Source organism: Sciurus carolinensis, chromosome 7 (assembly GCF_902686445.1).
Source record: "Sciurus carolinensis chromosome 7, mSciCar1.2, whole genome shotgun sequence".
Lineage (NCBI taxonomy): Eukaryota > Metazoa > Chordata > Mammalia > Rodentia > Sciuridae > Sciurus > Sciurus carolinensis.
The window spans coordinates 127,996,244-128,007,116 of NC_062219.1; the positions used below are offsets into that span (position 1 = coordinate 127,996,244).

At 37.1% G+C, this 10,873-nt stretch overlaps 1 non-coding gene across 1 annotated transcript; it reads left to right on the forward strand.

Annotated features, from left to right (window-relative positions):
• The first annotated feature begins 9,219 nt into the window (after nt 1–9,219).
• On the forward strand, nt 9,220–9,291 carry Trnaa-cgc (transfer RNA alanine (anticodon CGC)). Its single transcript has one exon. It is a non-coding gene; the product is annotated as a tRNA-Ala (tRNA).
• Nucleotides 9,292–10,873: the final 1,582 nt, after the last annotated feature.

Consider the following 10,873-nt stretch of genomic DNA (forward strand, 5'->3'; position numbering starts at 1 on the left):
AATGCATCTTCAAAAAATAAAACCTGTCTCCTTGCTAGTGTAAATGGTGGTACTAAACAACAAGAGAAGAATGTTCTGTTTGTTGATAGGTTGTTTTCTTTTTGCTTTGTGGTTGTTGGATGGGACCAGAAGGAAGGAGGCACTTGGGTTTGATTAAAAAGCTTACAGATTTAAGATGCAATCTTGTGAAGGTATTTAGAAAGCACAGTCTCACTTCCTGAGACTGTAACTCTGCAGGAATCTCTGACTGGAATTTTTATTTTGAAGTTACAGAAAAGAGATAGAGTGAGAATTTCAAAAGGGTTCATTCTGATTTGAAGAGTGGTATCTCACTAACAGCATTTATGGAAAAACCTCATGGTAAAGTAGAGCGATTAGATTCATTCTGGTTAGCCTGATGTTGCTGGAACTTCCTCAGAAAACTCATTAAGTGGGTAGATATTCAGAAGAAGCTGTTACTAGTTCCCTCCCCCTCCTTTGCCCATATGAGACTCTTTTTCATGAGAAAAAGAAATCCCATGACAGTTATTAAACTTGGGGAGGGACCCCATGTGTTTGACAGAACTTGTCTCTCCATTTGGTCCAAAAAGCTGGTCAGGCTGCTGGAATGTGAGAATAGGAAACATAAAAGGGACAGGCCTCCCTGAGGGAGAGAATTAATATAGTGTTATATGCAAATGTGCTCAGGCACCTATGTTTGGGTATGGGGACAGGGGTGGTTCAAACTTGGTTCAGGGCTGGGTATAAAGCACAATTAGGATAATGTCAGCTGTCTCTGGTAAATCATTCCTCTGCATTGTGATTAGAGCAAACTATATTCCAAGCAGATTCTTAACATATTTCTGATATGAAAAAAACTTCCCATTTGTCTCCAGTTATACCTCATAAATAATTTAATGAAATTTTGTGGCAAGGGCCCAGTCTTTCTTTGCACAACATTCTTGAAACATTTTTTCAATGTAAGGCAGTGACTTCAATCCTTAAGTCACAGAAATTTCTGAGGAACCCAAATCTTACTCAGAAGACAAAACACATAAATACCATATAGAGAAGGCCCCCAAATATATATGAAACTTAAGTCTAGCTCACCTATATCCTTTTTTTTTTTTTTTGTGGTGGTGATTGAACCCAGAACATTGTACATATTAGGCAAGCACTTTACTAGCTGAGCTATATCCCCAGCTCTTCAATTTACCTATATCCTGAGAGGAAAAAGAAGTCAACTGAGTGCTGTTTTGGAAGGTATTCTAGAGAAGCTGTGTTGGAATATCACTTGTTGAGATATCATTGCACACAGCGTATATGATATTATCTGATGTTACAAAAACTCTTTTATATGGCCCTGCTTTACAGATATTGAAACAGTAATGAAGTATGTTCCAGAGGTTGTTCTATATGTCATCAACTTTTAAATAGCACTAAGTTAAAGATCTAGTTTTTAGGACTGAAAATCCATTTTATTTTAAAAATATTTTTAGTTGTAGATGGACTCAATGCCTTTATTTATTTATGTGGTGCTAAGAATTGAACCCAGTGCCTCACACATGCTAGGCAAGGGCTTTACCACTGAGCCACAATCCCAGGACTACAAATCTTGAATTACTTTTTTTATAACATCATACTTTACTCACATATACACAATTCAGTGGTCCCCTTTCATTTCAGGTCTATGTTAAATGCTAAAGACAAAAAGTTTAAAGAAATGGAGGATAAATAATACAATATTATTTTCCCCACAAATTTCACATATGTTTTTCAGTTCAGGCTCATTATATGCATACGAAAGTTTTTGTTTAATGATGTCTCAGATTTCCAATCAGAATCTTTGATAAAAGGATTACTGTACTTTTATCACAGGTCAATTGCCAAAGTTACGTCAAATAGTTAAATACCCAAGTTGAATCATTTCTGCAATTTAGAATAAAGGGACCAGAAGGAACAGAGCGATTTTGAAGGAATTGGAATAAAAGAATATGATGCTTTTACATTTCAGACAAGTGACCATCCTTAACACTGTGCTTTCCCTTCTGTTTGTCCCTAAGTACTAGGGATTGAACCCAGAACCTTTCACATGCTAGGGAGGCACTCTTTAATTCAGCTGTATTTCCAACCTTTTTCTCTCTTTGTATGTATTGAGGAGTAGGAGGATAACTTTGTTACCTGCTTTGACAATTTGATTTTCTTAGGAATCCTTATACTAGAATAATATTTGCTAATACTGGAGGAGAAAATAAAACACCTTCTAAAATACCTGAAAATTATTATCTACAAGTAACAAACTTGTAGAGGACTGAAGTTAGTAAGGTATCTTCAAGACTACTGGTCCCTAAATCAATGGTCATGGTGATGAGGGTTGGGGTAGAAAGCGGTGGGGTAGAAACTATGTTTATCATAAAAAATTATTTACCAAGCAGTCATCTACAACTCAAGGAGAAAGAATCCACCAGAAATCAACCTTGCTGGCATCCTGACCTTGGACTTCAATCTTCAAAACTGTAAGAAAATAAATTTATGCTGTTAAAAATATTGTTTTCCAGCAATTAACTTGTGATAATTAACTCCATGTTTACTTTGTCATTGGACTCATTTAGAAAAAGATCTCAGAACCAGTCCTCACTTATTTGGATATTAGCAAAAATAAATTTGCTTATGTTAACAAATATATATATGTGCATAGAGATATACATTATAGTGTAAATATAAATTACATATGTACTCACACATACATATATATACATAAATAATCACCCATTATGAAGTACTACTCATTTATACAGTTTGTGTGGATATCTAATTTAATTATAGCAATAACCATGAATAGTGAACTCAAGATGGAAATCAGATTATGTATCACTTTAGGGACTATACAATCCAGTACTTTATAACCGTATCATTAATGCCAAAAGTACTTCTTTTTCTTTGTGGAGTGGGGGTATACCAGGGATTGAACTCAGGGGCACTAGACCACTGAGCCATGTTCCCCATTGTATTTTATTTAGACACAGTGTCTCAATGAGTTGTTTAGCACCTCACTCTTGCTGAGGCTGGCTTTGAACTCACAATCCTTCTGCCTCAACCTCCCAAGTCACTGGAATTATAGGCATACTCGGTGCCCAGCCAAAAGTTACTTCTGTTGTTATACCTGTTGGTAGCACAAAAAGACCGGGCAGGATGCAAACCTCACAGGTCATCTCAGCTCTTTATTCAGGGGGATGAAATGGTGCCCATGGACCCACTCTCCTGGTGGAAAATGAGCCACTGAACAAAGAAAAGGAACTGGGTGAACATATGTCAGTTTTGTTTAGTCAGGAATGTGAGCCTTTTGGTCAAGATTTGTGGACAGAGCCTAAAAAGGATTTTGCTTTGGAGGAGATAATGCCTCCTAGAGACTGTTTTCTTCTGAGGATGATAAAACATCCTTTTGAGGATGGAAAACATTCATCTTGGGAGATGAAAGCTGTCAATACATGGCCTTTGTTTTTACTCCCTTTTCTTTTTCTCAGGCCTCATTATTTTGGGAACTTCTTATTCTCATATCCATCACCTGTCATCTTAGAAAATTAGTGAGGACCAAAAATTTCTTTAGCATGAACAAGTTTCGTACATTTAAAAATGTAGTCATTACCTCACTTAAAAACTTGGCCAGATAAAATCATGTCAAGCAGCAATGCTATAAGGAAAAAAAAAGGCATCAATATTGAAATAATATGAGCAAAATTGAATTTGTGTTCAGATAATACAGAAGCAACACAAATCCAATAAGAAAGTTCCTAGAAAGACTAAGTAGGAAATAAATACATACCAATTTATTAGTTCTGTTTTGCTCTATAATATATTACCTTGTCTTTCATGACTCAGTCTCTGACAACTCTTCTGTCTCATTCTAATCATCACAAGAACAGAACTGCACATCAGAACTTTGATTACGAAGCAAGATTACCACCAGTTGATAATAAAGGTGAGTAATGGGTACATAGGAATTCACTGCAATACTTTTGTTCTTTACATATTGAAATATTCTACAGTAGAAAGGAAAAGGGAAAAGAAAATACACTAACTTGCACAAAAAGAAATAGACAATCTGACTAGGCCTGTATTATTAAATAAATTAAATAAATTAATAATTGATGTTCTTCCAAAACATAAAGCACTAGGATCAGGTGGGTTCACTGGTGAATTTTAACTTTTAGGAAGAACTTATACCAATTCTCTATAATCTTCCAGAAGACTGAAACAGAGGAAATACTTCCTGACTCATTCCTCTGAGGCCAGAATTACTCTAATACCCAAACCAGATAAAGATATTGCAAGGAGAGAACACTACAAACATAGATATAAAAATCCTTAGTGAAATATTAACAAATTGAGCGCACAATAGATAAAGGGTGTGGGTGTGTGTTGGGGAGAGGGCATATGGGAACTCTGTACTTGGTTATGTTGTGAACCTTAAAGTACTCTAAAAAATGCTCTTTTTTAAAAGTAAATTTTAAAATACCAAGTTCATTTTCTCCATTGTATAGTATTCTAATTTAATGAGCTGAGGCAACACATCTGTTTTTATCATCAACTGGAAGAGCTGAATTTTCTTCTCAGATTGTCCAGTGATTAAGTCCTTCCTTGGTGGGAGTACCTTGACACATGAAGCATTAGTGTAGGCAGTTGGGTAGATTTCAGCAGACTACCCACTCCCATTGCCTTTTTAAAAGACAACAGAGAAGTGGGTTTATCTGTTTGAAGGAAGTTATTGTGAAAGAAGGAGGAGCAAAAGGCATTAGCAGCTCTTAATTAGGTCCTAAGTAACTAGGCCTGAGAATCAGACCTGGATTAAGATCATGTTTGGCAGAGTATTTCTTTTTCATCACCTAGAAGCAAGTCCCTAGCTATAGTTAACGCTTTACAAATTGGCAATCCTAGCTGCCCAACCACAATATACTACTGGAAACTGTTTCCTTTACCTTCTCCTTTATGTAAAGGCTACAGGCAGAGGATGTACATGTAATGGTATGCCTTCCATGTCGCCTTTCTTAAGGTCATGTTAGCAAAACTGAGTGGAAAATACAGAGATTTCTTGTATGGTACCTGCCCTCCCTCCCCTGGCACAACCTCTTCCACAATTGTTCCACAGTCAATGAACAATGGACCCAGGGGATTCCCCCTAGGGAGCAATGGGACCTCAGTTCTGCCTGGGTGAGTGTTTGGTGTTTGTCACTGACACTTTAAAATCAAAGCACAAGCAGAGGTTTTTCTAAGGACAGCAAATGTATATACACCCCAAAGGCAGAGTGCAGGTACCACGTGCCTCTCAGAAAAGAGAAGACAAGTGACACACTCAGGATTGAGATATTTGATTGCATATATGATTTTCCTGCATAAATGTGCAGGTTTTCAGGCAACCTTCTTTGAAAATCAAATCTCATGGTAATCATTTGAAATCTGGGGTTTGAATGTTTCTTTTTGGCTAAACAGTCTAGCCATAAATCAGTTGTGGACACATTGTATTTGAATCTGGTGACATTTAAATTCATTGCATTTTTGTTCTAGTTGATCTATTACAAGCATATACTGGAAATTTTGTTCATGTTAGATGGGACAAACATGACTGGTCATTCTCCTAGTTCCAGGTCTCCATCTGTTAAAGGTCTCTTTTTCTTTCTCCCCAGGAACCTACTTATCTCACCACCAGAGTGGTAGAATTGTTACAAATAATGAACCTACACGGACACATCATAGACACCCATGGTTTATACTAGGGGTTCACTCTTTAAAAACAACAACAACAAAAAAAAAAAAAAAAAAAAAAAACCTCTGCTTGTGCTGCTTTGTAGTTGTTGATGGACCTTTATTTTATTTATTTATATGCAATGCTGAGAATCCACCCCAGTGCCTCCCACTAGCAAGCACTCTACTACCACTAGCTACAAACCCAGCCCTAGGGTTTACTCTTTTTTTTCCTCTTTTTATTTGTTTTTTTAGTTATACATGACAGTAGAATATATTTTGACATGTCATACATACATGGAGTAAAACTTCCATTCTTCTGGTTGTACATGCTGTAGACTTATACTGGCCATGTATTCATATATGAACACGGGAGTTATGTCCAATTCATTTTACTGTCTTTCTCATTCCCATTCCCTCTCTCTTCTGCCTTTCCCCCTGTCCAATCAGGTGAACCTCCCCACCCTTTTATTTTGAGTCAACATCCACATATCAGAGAGAACATTTGGCCTTTGGTTTTTTGGAATTTGTTTATTTCACTTAGCGTATAGTCTCCAGTTCCATCCATTTACTGGAAAATGCCATACATAATTTCATTCTTCTTTATGACTGAGTAATATTCCACTGTGCATATGCACTACATTTTCTTTATTCATTCATCTGTTCAAGAGTACACAGGTTGGTTCCATAGATTAGCTATTATGAATTGAGCTGCTATAAACCTTGATGTAACCACATTACTATAGTATGCTCATTTTAAGTCTTTCGGGTATATGCCAAGGAGTGGGATAACTAGGTCAAATGGTAGTTCCATTCTAAATTTTCTGAGGAATCTCCATACTGCTTTCCAGAGTGGTTGCAACAATTTGCAGTCCCATAAGCAATGTATGAATGGATCTTTTCCCCCACATTCTCATCAATATTTATTGTTACTTGTATTCTTGATAATTGCCATTCTGGATGGAGTGAGATGAAATCTGCATAGTTTTAATTTGCATTTCTCTAATTGTTAGTGATGTCGAAAACTTTTTCATATATTTGTTGACTGATCCCGTTTCTTGTTTTTTTTCTAAGTTTTTTTTTTTTAGTTGTAGATGGACACATATTATTCTATTTATTTATTATGTGGTGCCAAAGCTCGAACCCAGTGCTTCAAATGTGCCAGGCAAGCACTGCGCCACTGAGCCACAATCCCAGTTCCTGATTGTGCTTCTTCTGTGAAGTGTCTGTTCAGTTCCTTTGCCCATTTATTGATTGGGTTATTTGTATTTTGGTGTTAAGTTTTTTGAGTTCTGTATATATCCTGGAGATTAATGCTCTATCTGAGGTTCAGGTGACAAGGATTTTCTCCCATTCTGTAGGCCTCTCTTCATGTTCTTGATTGTTTCCTTTGCTGTGAAGCTTTTTAGTTTGATACTATCCTATTTATTTATTTATTTTTGGTACCAGGGATTGAACTCAAGAGCACTTAACCACTGAGCCACACCCTCAGTCCCTTTTTATATTTTATTTAGAGACAGGGTCTCACTGAATTGCTTATCACCTCACTTTTTGCTAAGGCTGGCTTTGAACTAGAAATCCTCCTGCCTCAGCCTCCCAAGCCACTGGGATTATAGGCATTCACCACCCACCCAGCCCATTAATTGTTTCTTGATTTTACTTCTTGTATTTTTGAAGATTTTTTGAGGAATTTGGTTCCTAAGATGACATGATGGGATTTGGACCTACTTTTTCTTCTGTTCGGTGTAGGGTCTCTGATCTAATGCTTAGATCCTCGATTCATTTGGAGTTGAGTTTTGTGCAGGGTAAGAGATAGGGGTCTAACTTCATTTTGCTACATATGGGTTTCCAGTTTTCCCAGCAATCAATGGATTTTGATGAATGATAATGACATGTATCCATCATTGGAGTATCATACCAAGTATTGTCATTGCTCTAAAAATCCTCTGTGCTCTGCCGGTTAATCCCTTCCTCTTCACTAAGCACTGGCAATCACTGTTCTTTTTATTGTCTTCCTTGTTTTGTTTTCCAGAATGTTGTATAACTGGACTCATACAGTACAACTGGCTTTTCAGATTGACTTCTTTCACTTAGTAATATGCATTTAAGTTTTCTACATGTCTTTTTTTTGGCTCAAAAACTCATTTCTCTTCAGCTCTCAATAGTATTTCATTGTCTGGATGACTATGGTTTATTCATGCACCTACTGCTTTCATATTTTGGCAACTATGAATAAAGCAGCTTTAAACATTTGTGTGCAAGTTTCTGTGTGGACAGAAGTTTTCAATTCCTTTGGGTAAATACCAAGGAATGCAATTGCTGAGTTACATGGTAAGACTATGTTTAATTTTGTAAAAAATTGCCAAAATATCTTCCAAGAGTTGTATTAGTGTGCATTGCCATCTGCAATGAATGACAGTTCCTATTCTTCCACATCCCTCTCAGCATTTGATGTCAGTTTTCTGGGTTTGGGCTATTCTGATAGGTTTGTATAGTATTTCATTGTTGATGTGCTATTTTTTAATCAGATTGTTTGTTATTGTTTCATTCTAAGAGTTCCTGAATATTTTTGGTTACCAGTCCTTTATCAGATACGTGTTTTGCAAATATTTTCTCCCAGTCTGGCTTGTCTTCTCATTCTTTTGAGAGGAACTTTCCCAGAGCCTACGTTTTTAATTTTAATGAAGACTAATTTATAAATTACTTCTTTTCGTGAATCATTCCTTTGTTGTTGTCACTCCTAGTCTTGAAGAGTCATTATTCTCTGCTTTAGAACTTCTAAACCAAGAGCTAAAAACCTTTGTGCCCCCAGCTGCTCAGCGGAGTCTTAATTGAAGAGCTATTTTAATGAATCACAGCGGAGCTACTGCGCTGTAGCAGCAGCTGCTCCTGGCCTTCGCGTATCTGGCCTAAGGCTGGTTCCAGGTTCATTCTTCTACGTAGCAGCCTTCTGGAGGCTGAGTAGGACCTAGGAGTCTTCGTGAAGTCAAAGTTCACAGATACCTGCTCCGATGTCAGTGGGTTAAATGGTCTGTGTATCCGTTGCCTGTGCGGACAAAGATCAGGACAGATTTTTCACAATTGCATGGACAATTTTCTTCTCCAATCAGGACCCGGGGGAGCGACCATTCAACCTAAATCAGCCACAAGGAATTAGGGTTGCACGTTCCATGAGTCTTGACTAGCAATACATTCTTCAGAGTACAGGAAAGCGGGGGAGGGGACCCTTAATTCTTTCAGCCTGGAATTCTATTTGGTAAATAAAAGGAACCATTGTGCTCAAGCTTTTCGGTTTGTACTATACTCTCAGTAACAATACGAGCTGCATGTTGTCGGTGTGCCCTGGAAAGATATTTGGATGTAATCTGTATGACACTTTAGGTGGAATTCATGCTTGGAGTCTACTACTCCCGAATTGGACACAAAATAGCAGGGTAATTATGCAAAACACTTCGGGGTTTTAACAGGACAGGAATTCTATTCCACAGCTCTCTTGTGCCGGGGGATGTAGCTCAGTGGTAGAGCGCATGCTTCGCATGTATGAGGCCCCGGGTTCGATCCCCGGCATCTCCAGCCTAGCTTTCTATTGCTATTTTTGTTAAATATTTTAGTTTCTTTTTCCTCATCATTTCCTTTAACTCGAGCTATTTCTTGCCTTTATGCTTATTTCTCTTCCATTTGGTTAACTAGCAACCTACATTTCTGCTTCCTGGAGCATTCCCTGGGGTGTTTTATTATGTTGTGAGCAGTGCAAAGCTAGAGCGACAATCCAGGAAAAGGGAATACAGCTGCATATAAAATAATGATTCAGCCTGTATTAAAACGAGACCTTACCATTCCCACTTACAGTAGAAAGCAATCTGAGAATAATATGTCTCAGTATTTTTTTATTTATTTTATTTACGTATTTATTTATTTTTGTGGAGAGTTGGTGGTAGATATGGGAGAGGGACCAGGTAGTGTGCCTTTTTAATATTGAGGGTGGGTGTCGTACTTTGGTATTCAAGTGTCCACCCTAGAACCATAAAAATAATTTCCTCATGTGCTATACTAACCCCAATTGTCATTTTATTTTTCACTCCATCTCAAGATTTCTGTTAAGGAGAACTGTTCATATCCAGCACAGAAGGACTAGGAAAGTAGCAAAGGTTAGAAATAGCCTGTGGAAATGGAAGACAGAGTTTTTCAGAAACCTAGAAAAGATTGTCTCACAGCACTGAAAACCCAACTAAGGTTGCATTCTGGACAATCAATCAGATGAATTTTTCCATTTATGTGATTTCTGCATTGCACTTAGTTTCATTCTTTGATTCAGTTGAGTACTTTGGAATACTGATAGTAAATTTATTTTGTTTCTGTTCACATTAAAAAATACATTGAAAATGGCAATAAATATTTCTCTGCCATTGTTAAGACAAGCAAATTAAGCAAGCTGATGTTGAAGCCCTGCTTCAGCCTGATATATAAAAACCCCTCTTTGGGGACAGGTGTGGAACTGAGGGCACTGTGGAAAGGATACATATCACTCATCCGGCCAACCGCCACTAGACAAAACACCAGAATGAAGAACAGTTTGGCAAAAACACTGTGAGGGATGGAAATGCTGTCAGCCTGTTGCCATGAATTCTTCTTGGAGCAGTTCCTAATTTCATGTAAGCTTTCCCCAGTAAACCATGTCTCTTGTGCTCTCTGGGAACTTTTTTTGTTCTGTCAACAACCTACCCTACTGCCCAAGCACAACTGGGCTATGATTGAGACAGTATAATTACTTTTGTATAATTATGCATTGAAAATTAAGAAATTTAAATATATAGTAAAAATACTTATTTCTGTATGTAAATACTCGAGAATGACTACTTTAGAAAAATATAACAGTATAGTCTAGTTCATATATCTTTAAAAAGAACCATTATGAATGAATAAATACAAATGAAGACACCAGTGTGTTGTGTTGAATGCATAAAACAAAAAGTCATGCCCACCTTGTCCAGTTGATTTTCCAAAGTGGCAAAACAAATCTTAGTTAAGTTCTGAAATATAACATTTCCACAGTTTACAAAATACTAATATTCCTGGATTATTCACTGAATGTGAAAAGCATTCAGGATAAAAGTAAACTTTGTGTTCATACATGCAACAAAGGTTCAGAAAACTA